General features: G+C 39.0%; 1 pseudogene; it reads right to left on the minus strand.

The window, feature by feature from the left end:
* Positions 1–7986: 7986 nt before the first annotated feature.
* Positions 7987–9089, minus strand: LOC114707217 (annotated as a pseudogene).
* Between the last annotated feature and the right edge of the window lie 7164 nt (positions 9090–16253).

Consider the following 16253-nt stretch of genomic DNA (forward strand, 5'->3'; position numbering starts at 1 on the left):
AGCCAGCCAGACATAGAGAAGCAATGAAAGTAAGATATACAGAAATAAGACAGGTAAAAGGCCCTGAAACAAAACACAGATAAAGAGAAACAGGTTAAGTTAAAAGAGCTAGCTAGAAACGAGCTAAGCTAAGGCTGATCATTCAAGACTAATAAGTATCCATGTCATGATTTGGAGCCTGGTACAAGCCATCACAATTGGAATGAGATGGTATTTCAGTGTGGTTTGATTTGTAAGTACCCTGGTTAGTGGTATTAAACATTACTTCCACATATGTGCTGGCTACTAGTATAGCTTTTCTTGAAAAATATCTATGAAAATCCCTTCCCCAATTTTTGCAGCTGTTGAGTTCTATGTAGTCTGTATGTGTTCTGACTATTAACCTCTTGTCTCTTCACTTTTTTATTGTCACTTTTGTTTGTAGAAGCTGTTACATTTGATATAATCCCATTTTTTTGTGTTGTCTCTATTTTTCTGGTCATATCCTAACAAAAATCTTGTCACAGATCAATGTTCTGAACATTCTTTTTTTTTTGTTTTATTCTTAGTTTGTTCAGGATTTCTGGTCTTGTCTTTACATCTCTGATTCATTTTACATTTTTTTCTTATAGGGTAAAAGATCCAGGTCCCATTTCATTCTTCTTATGTTAATACAATATTCTCTTTTCCAACCATCACTTATTGAAAGCATTTTTTCTTTATTCTCCATGGTAGGTTTGTTGTTGATGTTGTTTTGGTAGATTTATTTGTTGGTTCTATTCTATTCCATTAATTTATGCATTTGTTCTCATGTCAATAACATGCTGTTTTGGTCATTATAGTTTTGTGGTTTGGTTTTGTGGTTTGGTTAATCTAGCTTTTCTTTTCTTTGTTCTCATGGGATCACTTTGAATATTCAAGGTCATTTAAGGTTTCTTATTTTTTCTTTTATTTTTGAGATTATAATGTAATTATATAGTTTCTCCCTTCCTTTTCCTCCCTCCAAACTCTCCCATATACCTCTCCTTTCTTGATTCCAAATTTGTGACTTCTTTTTTCATTAATTGTTGTTACATGCACATATGTCTGTATATATACATACACATACACAACAACCGGCTTAGTCTGTATAATGTTACATACACACACACACACACACACACACACACACACACACACACACACACATATATATATATATATATATATATATATATATATATATATATATTCAGGCCTGATCATTTGATATTGTCTAACCAATTGAGGAGCTCTTCCCTGGAGAATGGTCTCACATTCCTTAGTTGCCTGTAGTTCTTTGTATAGGGCTGAGGCCCATGCTCTTTTCCCTATCCACTTTGGCATGTCTATTGTTGTCCTTGTTCATTTTGTGTTTAGGCAGCCATGTTGGTGAGACATTACTAAGAGATGCAATCTCACAGCAAATTTCCTGATCCTTTGGCTTTTACAATCTTTCTATTCCCTTTTCTGCAAAACTCTTTGAAACTTAGCTGTGGGGTTGTACTATAGATGTATTACTTGGGACTGAACTCCACAACTATGCGTTTTAATTGGTTGTGGGTTTCTGTAATGGTTTCTGTCTACTACAAAGAAAAGTTTCCTTGAAGAGGAGTGAGGAATACGCTTACATATGGGTATCAGGACAGATATTTAGAATGTAATTAGAGATTATACTAATTTAATGAAGTAGTGGTTGTATGTTCTCCTCCAAGATTCATGATCAAGGTTTTTTGGTTCCATCATAGTCTACAAGTCTACAATTTTTTGGAGTTCTATAAAGAATGTCATTAGTATATTGATAAGAAGTGCATTGAATTTGTAGCATGACTATTTTAGCAATATTAATTCTTCCAACACAAGAACATGGGCTATCTTTTCATTAATTGTGTATCATATTGAATTTCTTTCATTAATGTTTTATAACCTTCATCACAAGAAATCATTGACTTCCTTAGTCAAATTTGTTCCTAGGCATTTAGTAGCTAGTATGGATGAAATTGCTTTTTTAATTTCTTCTCTTCAAACTCATTATTGATACATAAAATGGTATTGATTTTTGTATGTTGATTTTTATCATGCACCTTTACTGACATACCATTATTATTTCATTTGCTAGCTTTAAAATATTTGTGACTTATCATATTATCAACTTAGTTTGGTGCTAAGTACTATGAAATAGATAAAGACTTTTAAAGCATGTAGTACAAAAAGTTGTGTAAAGAATGAGGCATATTTTATAATCTGATATAGTGTATTCATATTCACGAAAACAGTTCAATCATAGCATGCTGCTTTGTGTATAAGAGATAAGAAAAAAGAAGTGTGTGCGCGTGTGTATATGCATATGTGTGTGTGTATGTGTGTGTGTTTGTGTGTGTGTGTGTGTGTGTGTGTGTGTGTGTGTGTGTGTGTGCCTCTACAGAAACTAATACAGAAAGGAGAAGAGAGAACAGGGATAGAAGAATGAATTATCTTGTAGTCTTTTGAAAATATCAACTTTCAAAACATTTAAATCTTTTAAATATTAAAACAATTTATTAAGAAGAGATGTAAAACCAATTTTTTATTTTAATTTATTACATATTCATTTGTTTATTTTGTGTATGCATGTGGAGACGGGGCATGCTTGGAGGCCAGGAGGCTATGAGGAATAGTCATTTCCCTCCACCATCCGGGTCCCAGGGATGGCACTCAGGTTGCCAGGCTTGGCAGCAGGTGCCTTTACCTGCTAAGTTATCCTATTGGCCTGAAAATTTAATTTTAAAGAAAGATTTATTTTATTTTGTCACATTTCCCGTCACCCAAAGGACTTAACAACAATGACCCCTTTAACTCCCAATGTCAGTGGCCTCACCTAGAACTTAATGTTGTTTTCCTTCCTTGCTTGATTCCTAGCTTCCTTCCTCCACACCTATGTTTTCTTCCTTCCTTTCTTTCAATTCTGTCTCTTTTTATTTTTCTTTCCTTTTTTGAGACAGCTTCTCACACTATATCCTTGACAGGCATCAAAGCCACTAAGGTAGAACTAAAAAGATGGCTTAGCAGGTAAAAACACTTGTTGCACAAAACCAACAACCTGAGTTTGATCCCTGGAATCTATGGTGAGAAGAGAGAACTGATTCCCAAAAGCTGTTCTCTGTTTTTGACACACCCACTATTATACATGTGTGCCCACATTCACACACTTTCATCGCAGACACACACACACACACACACACACACACACACACACACACACACACACGTACCTGCACTCATACAAATAAATATATAAAAATTTAAAGAAAAATATTACTGTAGGTAAAGATGTCTTCAAAGGGAAGTACTTAAATTTTAATGATGTCAATTCAGAGGACATGGGTTGGTTAAAGGGTTTCAATAGGTCAAATCTATTACAATTTCAATATTACAAATTTAACGATCTTGATAATGTATATTACATTGAATTAAAATCATTAATGTGTTTGAACAGAAGAGGTGAAAGTCTTACATGTGTATGGGGGGTGTAGTTAAGGGAGGAATGAAAATTTTCTTTCAGAGTAATACTAAATCAAATGTAGGAAGAGTCTCACGGTTTTTCAACTTGAAATGTAATAATTAATCTATCAATGATCATTAATGGGTGCTAATAAAATCATTGAGTGAAAGTGCAACAGAATATGCAGATGGTGTCAAAGTATCATCCCACAAATTACTTACCAACAAAAAGATAACAATGTGGTTTTATAATGAGGAATTCTGATGGATACCCTTTGTTTTCATAAAGTGATCAGTTTTAGTATTGCCAGTATTATACTATATTCCTCCCCAAAAAATGAAACAACAACCATGCAACATTACATATAAAATATTTCAGTTGGCTGTGATACTGTATACCAGCACTTAGTAGGGAGAGGCAGGGTGATCAGGAGTTCAAGGTCATCCTTGGATACATAGCTACTGAGAAGATCAGCCTGGGCTACATGAGACCCTGTTTCAAACACAACAAAACAAATCATAGCACCCAATTTGCCAAAAGTGTTTACCCTCAATCTAATCATGACTATTCAAAGGCAGAATGTAGACCATTCTATAAGGCTACTAGCCTGAACTCATGAAAACAAAAGCTAGGTATGCTGGCTCAATATTGTAACCCCAGTGCTGGAGAGGGTGAAGCAAGAAGATCGCTTTGAGTGTAAGTCTACTATGGGCTACATTGTAAGTTTCAAGATAGCCTGAACTACAGAGTAGGATCCTTTCTCAAAACAACAAGAAAAATCAAAATGGGGACAGCATTGGCATAGAGGTAAAGACACTAAAGAGATGTGTCATTAAGTGCGCCACCTGGGGCTGGAGTGGGTTAACTAAAGCATGAAAGGCATTTTAGTGGAAACCTGTGATTTGATGGATTTATAGACTGATGATTATATTTCTTAGGTCTGATAATGATGTTATGATTATGTAAGAGGTTGATCCTGTTCTTAGGAACTATGTGCTGAAATATTCAGGGATAAAAATCTCATGATCTCCACAAATTGCTTTCAAATAATGAACATATGATATATATATACTCATTCATAAGTCTGTGGTATTGTATTCCTCCAAATATTGTGCATGCTAATAAACTTATCTGGGGTCAGAGACAGAGCAGCCACAATATTAAACATAAAGGATAGGCAGTGGTAGCACATGTCTTTAATCCTAGCACTCCAGAGGCAGAAATCCATGTGTTCAAGGATACAGACAGGCATGGTGACTCATCACTCCTTTAATCCCAGAAAGCAAGCCTTTAATCCCAGGGAGTGGTGGTAGAAAGCAGAAAGGTATATAAGGCGTGAGGACCAGAAACAAGAAGCAATTGGCCTGGTTAAGCATTTGGCTGGTTAAGCTTTCAGGCTTCTAGCAGCACAGTTCAGCTGAGAGCCATTTGGATATGAGGACACAGAGGCTTCCAGTCTGAGGAAACAAGACAAGCTGAGGATCCGGTGAGGTGAGGTAGCTGTGGCTCGTTCTGTCTCTCTGATCTACCAACATTGACCCCAATACCTGGCTCAGGTTTGATTTTATTAATAAGACCTTCTAAGATTCATGCTACATAAGTCTATATGTATCTATGTACATATGAGAGAGGGAGAAAGCAAATGCAGTATGATGTCAACAAATGAAAAGATATGCAGGAATTGAATTTTATAATCCTTTACTTTCCTGGACATTAAAAAAAAATAAATAAAAATATATGGATGAGGGAAGTGTATTACACTATCTACAGAATTTCTGGAAAAGTAAGAGAAAGGAAACCAAAAAATGAACTGCCAGAGCCACAGGCATAATTTCACAACAAAATACACAAAGTGAGGACAGTGCCCTATATCACTCAAAACCTTAGAGGTCAGAGCATATTTCAAAGGGTGGATTCCATTCATTCAGATAGCTAAATGGGATCACCAACATGAAGGGGAAAATACTATGACTCTTATATCACCCTGAGAAGAATGTCCTATCAGACTAATGGGACTGCATCTATTTCCTTGATAAGTCTGTCTCTACAGTGATAAGGATGAGTCACCAGACTGCCATAGCCTGATGACATTATTTTTCAATTCAAATTTGATGTAATCATCTTCAACAATAGCCAGTTATTGAACGATTTTGTGTGCTCATTACAGCAAATACAAAGATGAATACGACCCTTGAGGGGCTTAGAATCCACTTGGAAAGTAAGAAGATACACTGAAAGATAAATAACAATAAAAGGTAGCACATAAAAACCAAAGAGGAGTTCAAACAAGTACTGAAGTAGGTCAGAGGAGGGGCAGAGATAGTCATGACAGGTTTCCTTCAGGAAATGAACAAGAGAGAAGAGTCAGATTGGCAAAAAAAGCAAGGACGTAGTTTGGGGCTACTATGCAGAGGAAGTGGAAGACTATGAGCCAAGCTAGTACAGGGATCTGCAGGTGGAGGGGTGATAAGGAAGACAGGCATTTCTAGGGGGGAATCATGTAGAGGTTGTAGACAATGAGATGAGGTAACTAGGTGGCCTTGAAAAGCCTTGATATCAGCGTCAAATCTGAAGAAGTTAACCATTAGGTTAACCGAGCTTGCCAAAACTCAGTTCTCTCTCTCTCTCTCTGGTCTCTAGTTCTTTCTCAAACATCTGATCTTTATTGGCTCCTTCCCATTTCTTTGAGGTACACAGACAATTTCCACCATTTTCATTGTTTTTCTCTCTGGTGTTTTTAATGTTGTTTTTATATTCATGTTTCCAAATAAATTTTCTTAACACGCAGATATATTTATTTGACTTGGGTGCTTCTTTTACCGGCTTATTTTTCAGTTTGTTATTGTGTGTCAAATCCTCTTGCAGCATAAGCAGCGTTCTTTCCTAGGTTTCTAGAGTCTTTTGGCGATCAAATCAACAATCTTATTCTCAGTATTCATTTACATTGACTCTTCTGTCATTAAAAGCATAAAGCAGTAAAACAAAAGACAGTCTTAATAAGGCCCTTGATACCATGCATGGGGTGAAATGTACCTAGTCTCAGCTATTCAAGAGACTAAGGCAGGAGAATCATTGGAACCCACTTGAGTTCAAGGCCAGCCAGGGTAACATAGCAACCACGAATTGGAGGGGATGTTTAGGAAACTAAGACTAGAGAGGTGCTTTCTCTAGCTAATAATAGGTATCTATTATAAACATATGAATAACTAGATGTTTTCTTCCAGAGAGTAAGAATGAAGCCAATTTGTCTGTTTGCCCGATTTTCATTCACCATTCATTGGAAGGGCTTGTCAGTGAAACCAGGCAAGGAGGGGGAGGGAGAGATGGTGTACAGATTGAAAGAAATAAAAACCATTTCCATTGCTAATGACATGGTTGTATACATAGAATAATTAGAACAATTTGCAAAACATAGTAGGTTTGATGGGTGAAGTTAGCACATTCAGATGTTATAGTACCAATGTACAAATTTTGACATATTAGTTATGAATCATTGAAAAATAAAATTTAAAGAAGGCATTTTTCAGTAACATACAAAACTATGACATAATTAAGAATAATTTTAACAATTATGCAAATGATCATATACTAGATAGTGCAAAACACTATCAAGAGGAATTTAAGATGTAGATAAATGGACTGACAGACTCAACGGTATTGTTGTTGGGACATGAGTTCTTTTTAAGTTGGTCTATATTCAACACATCCCAATTAACTTCTCAACATAGCATTTTGAAGAATTGGTGCTCAAATTCTAAAAGGTGTGTGACAAGGCCAGATGCTATAATAGTTGGAATAATCTTGAACATTAACAAAAAAAATAAGGCAGGAACACATAAACTGCCTGATTTCAAAGTACTCTTTACAGCTCTTATCAAACGAGTGTGAGAGTGAAGGTCAGTTGACTAGGAACAGAAGGCCAGTGAGATATACTTGCTGTATAAGGCTGGTGACCCAAGTTTGATCCCTGGAACCCAGGAAAAGGTAGGAGGAGAGAACAACTCTACAAAGTTGCCCGCTGACTTCCACATGTGCACTATAGCACATTTGTGCTCACACATACATTACACACACACACACAATGAAGATGGTGACAAAATGTTTAATGGTCCTGCCTCAACTTGGTATGCCATGCTTTGTTTACTCCCATGGAGGCTTTACCCTTTCTGAGGAGTGTATGGGGGAGTAGAAAGGAGGTGGGGGGAGAACAGGATGAGACGAGGGAGGGAGGGGAAACTGTGGTTGGTATGTAAAATAAATAAAAATTTAAATAAAAAGGTCTAGATTGACCCATACATATATGGTCAACCATTGTCTGGCAAAGGGGCCAAGGCAATTGTGTTAGGGCAAATATATTTTCAACATATGGTTCTAGAGTGACTAGACATCCTTTAAAACAAAACAAAACAAAACCAGGAACTCCATCTTTACCTGATGCTATACAGAAAATGCCAACTCAAATTTTACCTGATGCTATACAGAAAATGTCAGCTCAAATGGTTATAGACTCAAAGGTAAGAGTTGATACTCTGAATCTGAAAAGAAATAGCTTCATCGGGGTTAATGCTCGCACTCAGTTCTTTTCCATTAAAGAAGTCATTCAGAAACTTCTGAATCTTGGGGATCCTGGTAGAACCACCCACCAAGACAGTACCATAGTTCTGTGACTTGTCTACTTTGGCATCGCAAAGGGACTTTTCTACAGGATAGAGTGCCACAGAACAGGTCAGCATTTAAGTCTTCAGACTGAGGACAGGTAATAGAGGTATAGAAGTCGATTCCCTCATAAGAAAAAAATCAATCTCAACACTGGCCTGGGTGCTGGAGGAGAGGGTACATTTAGTCCATTTACAAGCAGTACAGATAAAGGACAGCTCTCTGGTTCTCACTGATGTCCTTCTCATACTTGCATTTAAACTCAGCAATAAAATGGTAGACCACTAGATTTTCAATCTTCTTTACCCAAGTGGGTATCTCCAGCTGTAGGTTTGACCTAAAAAAAAAAATCTATCATCAATAGTGAGAATTGACACATCAAAAATACCACCTCCCAGATAAATAGATTTAACACATTCCTTTCAGCTCCAACTGTTGTATCTAAGCTGTAAGTCAAAGCAGCAGCAGATTCATTGATAATTAAGCACACTGAGGCCCCCAATAGCTCCAGCATCTTTTATTGCCTACTGCTGACAGTCATTGGTAACAGTCTTCCCAAGATAGCCTTCTCCAAATTTCTTCATCTTTTTTGAAACCATAGAGGATACCTCCTCTGGGAAGAAACTTTTTGTCTCTCCTTTGTTTTCTGCTTGCACCTTGGACCTGCATTCATCATTCATAACCATAAATGCTTTATTTCACATGGAACAATGGCATGATCAAACGTATGCCTGATCAGATGTTTGGCATCAAAAACTGTCTTGGTGGGGTTCATTGCAACCTCATTCCTCACAGCACCCCCAATTAATTGTTCTGAGTCAGTAAAAGCAACCTATTTTGGTATGGGTCAGTTGTCCTGGCCATTGGCAATCATTTACACCTTTCCATGCTGGAAGACACCCACATAGTCGTAGATTGCACCCAACTCGATGCCAGCTGCTGGTCTCAGATACATGGCTGCTTACATGTAGACCTAGACCTAGCTGTGGTGACAAGGCCACCGAATCCTCAAAAGTTTCCACCACCTTTAATGAGCTGAAATTAGATTCTTTTTTCATATAATACATTCTGATTATGGTTTTCCCTCCCCCAGCTCCTCCTAGATCCTTCCCACATCCCCACCCACCCAAATCCCCACCCCTCTCTCTCTCTCTGTGTGTGTGTGTGTGTGTGTGTGTGTGTGTGTGTGTGTGTGTGTGTTTTGGGGGGGTGACATTTGTGTGTGGAGAAATGAAATTTATATAGGCATGCCCTCCTCTATTGCCCTCTATCCTTTTTTTTTTAAAGACAAATCTCTCAGAAAACCTGGAGCTTACCAATTCTGCTAGACTAGCTGGCCAGCAAACCCAAAATATTGTGTCATCACTTCCCTAGCTCTGGAATTATAGGTGTGCTGCTACATCGGGCCTTTTAGTTGGGTGCTACAAATCTGATCTCAGGTCTTCATGCTTGCACAATAAGCACTTTCCCCACTGAGCCATCTCCCCAACCCCCCTATTTCCCAATATTTTAATGTGTACAAGTTTTAACTATTTTCAATAAACCCACCAATCTTTAGGTTTTTTTTCTCATTTACCTGTTTTTTTCTTTGTTTCCAACTACATTTGATTTTGGAGAGTGTCTATTATGACATCCAGCTGTCTTCGGCTACAAGTGGTAACAACTAGTTTTGCCTGATATGAAAAGGAACTCACTGCAAGGATGTTAAGTGGCTCACATAATTAGAGAAGCTGGAAAGGAGACATTGAAAAGGACTACAATGCTAGCAGCTTTACCACAGTATATTATTATCATTGTTCATATGTATTATTAGTTATTGTTATTAATTTTTACCATGCTGGATTAAGACAGTAAACTGTATCATAGGACTGCATATAGAAAAAAATCTGACTAAAAGCCAGTACTTCCATAAGCTGAGGCAGGAAAAGTGCCATGAATTCAGGGCCAGCCTTAGCTCCCTGGTGAGGTTCAACACAGCTGGGATACAGAGTGAGACCTTGTCTCAAAAGGAAGTAGGGAAAGAAGGAGGAGGGAAGAGAAAGGGGAGGAGGGGAGCAGCAGCAGCAACATCTGGTTAAAGGACAGAGAAGCACACTCTAGCACACTAGCTGCTAGAGAATGGCCTATATCAAATTACACTTTTGTCACAGTCACTTGCATTTAATTTGTATTCTTTTTTTATTAATTATACCGCCTAGAGACTGTAATCACTTGTCATGTTATTTTCTGGTGTTGTCTTTGTCCTTGTGCCAAGACTCTCTAGACAGAAATAAAAATCCTTTCTTTTTGCTGGAGTCTGTCAAGACCCTACACCACTCTCACTGTATGCCTGAGGTTTTATAAGACTTACACCTCACATCATAACTATTGTACATTATGGGATAGAATGTAGTGCCTTTATACCTGTAAACATTGTGTGATGCTTCAGTAAAGGTAAACATGTGTGTGAGATAACCTCAAAGAAAAAAATTGTGGGGGGAGTTGACATATGTGTGAGCGCCTTTCCCCCTATTTTTCTCATATATAATGTATATTATATACTTTCATGAAGTAACATCTCTTTTTCTTGCACATGTAATCAATCCTCAGAACATCCTTGTGAAGCATGTTGCTTGTTTGTTTGCTTGAGACAGTGATCACATGTGTCTCAGGCTGGCCTTGAATTCTCTGTGTAACCTTGAACATCTGTTTCTCCTGCCGCTATCAAGTGCTGGGATTACTGGTGTGATCAACCACAGGTGGTTTCTAAAAGGCTTTTGTAAAGCATGTGATTTTAGATGAGAAGGCCAGCACTAGAGAAGGCTAGGCACATCTGTTGAGATCACACAAGTAGAACAATAAGTAAAAATGCTAAGATGCAAATCCAGATCTTCTGACTCTCAAGGGACTTCTGTTTTGTTTGAGACAAGCTCTTACCATGTAGCCCAGGCTAGTCTTGAAATCTTAGAAAGACTTTTGCTTCTGCCTCCCAAATTTCTGAACTTTTTATTGCAGTGTCATACCCTTGCACAATAGTAATGGTCATAAGTGTGGAACCCAATGAAAAGCAGCAAAGCAGAATACACATCCAGTAGCAGAATCCTCCCCTTCTGCCTCCTTCCAGCCAATATCTGTCTGGGCAAAACTGTTGTCTGCATTTTGCATAAATGCAGATATTGCATAAGTAGGTATAGTCTTGTGGAATCAGGAATTAGTCATGTGGGGCTATTTTTGTGTTTTTTAAGTAGTTATATATATATATATATATATATATATATATATATATATATATATAATAATTTAATTGTACATATCAGCCACGGATTCCCCTGTCCTCCCTCCTCCCATCCCTCAGCCTCCCCCCCCCCAACCCACACTCCATTTCCACCTCTTCCAAGGCAAGGTCTCCCCTGGGCAGTCAGCCCAGCCTGGCAGACTCAGCCAAGGCAGGTCCAGTCCCCTCTTCCCTGCACCAAGTCTGAGCAAAATGTCTCAGCATAGACCTTAGGTTCCAAAAACCAAGCTCATGCACCAAGAACAGGTCCCGATCCCACTGCCTGGGGGCCTCCCAAACAATTAAAGCTAATCAACAGTCTCACTTATCCAAGGGCCTGGTCCAGTTCCATGGGGGCTCCTCAGCTATTGGTTCATAGTTCGTGTTTCCACTAGTTTGGTTATTTGTCCCTGTGCTTTTTCCAATCATGGTCTCAACATCTCTTGCTCATATAATCCTTCCTCTCTTGCACTGGTTGGACTCCTGGAGCTCCTCCTGGGGCCTGGCTGTGGATCTCTGCATCCTCTTCCATTAGTCACTGGATGAGAGTTTTATCACAACAGATCGGTCATCTGATCACCAGAGTAGGTCAGTTCAGGCTTTCTCTCAACCATTGCCAGAAGTCTATTGTGGAGTTATCTTTGTGGATTTCTGGGGACCTCTCTAGCACTTTGCTTCTTCATATTCCCATGGGGTCTTCATTTATCACAGTATCTCTTTCCTTGTTCTCCCTTTCTGTTCTTGATCTAGCTGGGATCTCCCACTCTCGTAAGCTCTTTTCCTTGAACCTTGCCCTTCATTACCTCCATCCCATCCAGTTTGCTCATGTAGATCTCATCCATTTCTCTGTTGTTGGGCAATCCCTGTGTCTTTCTTAGGGTCCTCTTTACTAGGTAGCCTCCCTGGAGTTGTGAGTTGCAGTCTAGTTATCCTTTACTTTACATCTAGTATCCACTTATGAGTGAGTACATACCATGTTTGTCTTTTTGAGTTTGGGTTACCTCACTCAGGATGATTTTTTTCTAGATCCATCCATTTGCCTGCAAACCTCATGATGTCATTGTTTTTATCTGCTGAGTAGTACTCCATTGTGTATATGTACCACATTTTATGTATCCATTCTTCAGCTGAAGGGCATCTAGGTTGTTTCCAAACCTGATAGAAGAGAAAGTAGGAAGTAGTCTTGAATGCATTGATACTGGAGATCACTTCCTAAATATAACACTAGTAGCACAGACACTGAGGGAAACAATTAATAAATGGGACCTCTTGAAACTGAGAAGCTTTTGTAGGGCAAAGGACATGGTCAACAAGACAAAACGACAGCCTACAGAATGGGAAGAAGATCTTTACCAACTCCACATCTGACAGAAGGCTGATATCCAGAATATATAAAGAACTCAAGAAATTAGACATCAAAATATCCAACAGTCCAATTAAAAAATGGGCTATAGAGCTAAACAGAGAATTCCCAACAGAAGAACCTCAAATGGCTGAAAGACATTTAAGGAATTGTTCAACATCCTTAATCATCAGGGAAATGCAAATCAAAACAACTCTGAGATACCATCTTACACCTGTCAGAATGGCTAAGATCAAAAACACTGAAGACAGCTAACGTTGGAGAGGATGTGGAGCAAGAGGACTGGACTAGACCCTCTACATAGTGAGACAGTTGTGTAGCTTGATCTGCTTAAGGGGCCCCCTGGCAGTAGTGTCCGAATCCATCCCCGGTGCATGAGCTGGCTTTTTGGAGCCCACTTCTATGATGGGGAGAGTCTTGGACCTGTCCCTACTGAGTATACCTCCCCATGGGAGGCCTTACCTTCTTCTAGGAGGGAATGAGGGTGGTTGGAAGGGGGAGGCTGGAGGGGCAGGAGGAGAGAAGATGGGGATCTTTGATTAGTATGTAAAATGAATTTAAAAATTCTTAATAAAAAATATCTCCCCCCCAAAAAAAAGAAAAATCCCCTTTCTCCTTGTTAATATGTTTAATTAATACACATGCAATTTAAGGAACATGCATGAACTTTCTTTGGGTATACAAATTTCTGATTGATCTCTCTATAGATGCTTGGTGAAGCCTGGAGTATAGAACATAATGATGGGGGTGGGCTGCATCAGAATCTTAAACTATCCAGTAGCAAAACGGCAGTGAATGAAGGAGGTTCAGTGGATTCCTAAAGCAGTATAGTATGAAACCTAACATATATAAAATGCCTCAAGGAAAAAGGTGTGGCCCAGTCTAGAATGGCTTTGACAAATATAGTAGACATGAGCCATATGTGACTATTTCAATCTAAATTCAATCAAATCAGAAACTCAGTATTCCATCATACTAGCTACACTTACTTAATTATCAATAGCCAGGTGTGCTGTGTGGCTCTCATACTGGATGGCAAAACTACAAACCACTCTCCCCATTTAAGGGAATTCTGTTAGACATTAGACTAAATATGAAGAGAGATAAAAACCATGAAGTGTCAGTGGCACTTAGTGATATACAGAAAATGGGTACTCTTCCGAATAATATTTTCAGGGTGTGAAAACTCAGAGTATTTACATTAATGAAGATAAAGAAATTGAAGCAATAAGTTTTAAGGCTTCTTTGAGAACTTTGATGGTGGCCTGGAAACTAGCTCAAACATGACTGCTGAAAAGCAAAGCTATGTGGATATATTTTAGGAAGAGTGTCTTGAAACCCTATGGGGATCATACATTTTACTGAGAAAAGTATACAATCACATTCCCAATCTTGTAGAGAGGCTGGCCCAGAGCTGGGGTGTCAAGACTCTGTGTGCAAAAGGGTATCTTCTCTAGTCTGTAGAAAAAGTCTTGAGCAGAACTCCAAGGATGTCTATAGACTTGATAGCAAGAAGACTAAGGAATTTTAATCTGAAACTTGCCATTTTATGTAAACTTGGGAGTGAGTTCATTTTCTGACTAGAGATCAGGGTATGAACAGAATGATGTAACTCTACAATGAAGGAAAATAGAACATTCCTAGAGTTGTGGTTCTCAAGCCTGAATATCCATCAGAAGCTCCTGTGTTGTGGAATTTTGCTTTAACTATGTAAAGATGTGTTACATTTATTTATGATGTGGAATATTACTTTAACTATGCACAATGTGTTATATTTGTTTATGCTACATTTGTTTAGTTGTTTAAAGATGTGTTTCATTTGTTTTACCTTGCCTGCCTAAGGCTCCTGATTGGTCTGATAAAAAACTAAATGGCCAATAGCTAGGCAGAGGCAGGATAGGTGGGGCTGGCAGGAAGAGACAATAAGTAGGAGGAGAAATCTAGGCTTAAAGGAGGGATAGAATGAGTGAGAGAGGAAGATGCCCGGGGCCAGCCAGGCAACTGTCAGTCAGCTAGACATAGGTGGAGCATGACATACAGAATGAAAGAAAGGTAAAAAGCCACAAGGCAAAATGTAGATGAGGAGAAACAGGTTAATTGAAGTTATAAGAGCTAGTAGGACAAGCATAACATAAGGCTGAGCATTCATAACTAATAATAAGTCTCTGTGTCATGATTTGGGAGCTAGTTAGTGGCCCCAAACAAAATCTGGTAGGTCTGCTGAAGCACAGAGTGGTTGCCCCCTGCTCATGGACACCAACTCAGCACAGAGGAAGATGTGCCAGGAAGGTGCATTTCCAACCAGCCCCCAGATAATGCTAATGACACACTGGCCCAGGCACTCCACGGGATTTTCCAAGTAGCACTTATTATGAGAACCACAAATATTGATGGTGATGGCAAAGTATGTGCATGGTCAAGAAGGTGTGCAACTGAGCATGTGCAAGAACTGACTGGAGGAAGCACAGCAAGTGTCAGAGCAACAAGACTTCTGTTAAAACTTTGGCTGAGCCATCAAGATAGACTAGAATCTCAGATAATAAAGTGATTAGTGAGAGAAGGTAGCTGTGTGCTAGAGAACCAAAGCAGAATTCCAAACCCTTAAATTCTTCACCTACAGCAAGGGTTAAAACAGGTCTGGTTCGTTGACACTAGAGGAAAAACTATATAAGGACGATTTCTTTCAAGATGGCTATGCTGTTTAGGGGCGTGGGTGAGGGAGGCTGCTTCTACATCAAGCTGGGAGACAGGAATTTCAAGGGGCACTTAAGAAACCTTGATGTGTGTCCCTTGGGGCTGGGCAGACATTGTGAGACAGTGTGTGACTCTCACCTGGTAAATGTAAAAGGCTTCCCAGTGCTCCAGAAACTGGCAGAGCGAGGGGTGTGCAGTGTACCCCAAGGATCAGAAAAGAGCTGCACGTGCAGGAGGCCTCTTCAGGTTAGAGGTCTTCTGTAATGTGGGGGTTTCAGAGGAAATCACAAAAGCATCTATGAAAGAGACGTCTTTGAACATCTGCTTGACCTGGATTGTGAAAAGCCAATTTACAGCAGGATCAGTCCAGAAAGAACTCTGTGGTCTCCCTCACATCTTTCCCCTCTCCTTCTATATTTGTGAATTAGGGCTTCCCCCATACAGCAAATTCAAATGTAGAAGATAAATCTAAAATGAAAATTACCAGTGAATACCTCTCACAGCAGTCTATGTTTATCATGATGTTGCATGCAATGCGTGGGTTTTTGTTTTTGTTTTGTTTTATTGTATTTATTTATTTATTTATTTTTGGTTTTTTGAGACAGGGTTTTTCTGTGTAGCTTTGGAGCCTGTCCTGGAACTCACTCTGTAGCCTAGGCTGGCCTCTAATTCACAGATATCCGCCTGCCTCTGCCTCCCGAGTGCTGGAGCAATGTGTGTTTTATACTAAAATGATTAATAGTTTATCTCAGATTTCAGTTTAACTGGGCATCCTCCATTATTGTTGCAGCTGTACCTAGGGTAACAAA

The sequence above is a fragment of the Peromyscus leucopus genome, chromosome X (assembly GCF_004664715.2).
Source record: "Peromyscus leucopus breed LL Stock chromosome X, UCI_PerLeu_2.1, whole genome shotgun sequence".
Classification (NCBI taxonomy): Eukaryota; Metazoa; Chordata; class Mammalia; order Rodentia; family Cricetidae; genus Peromyscus; species Peromyscus leucopus.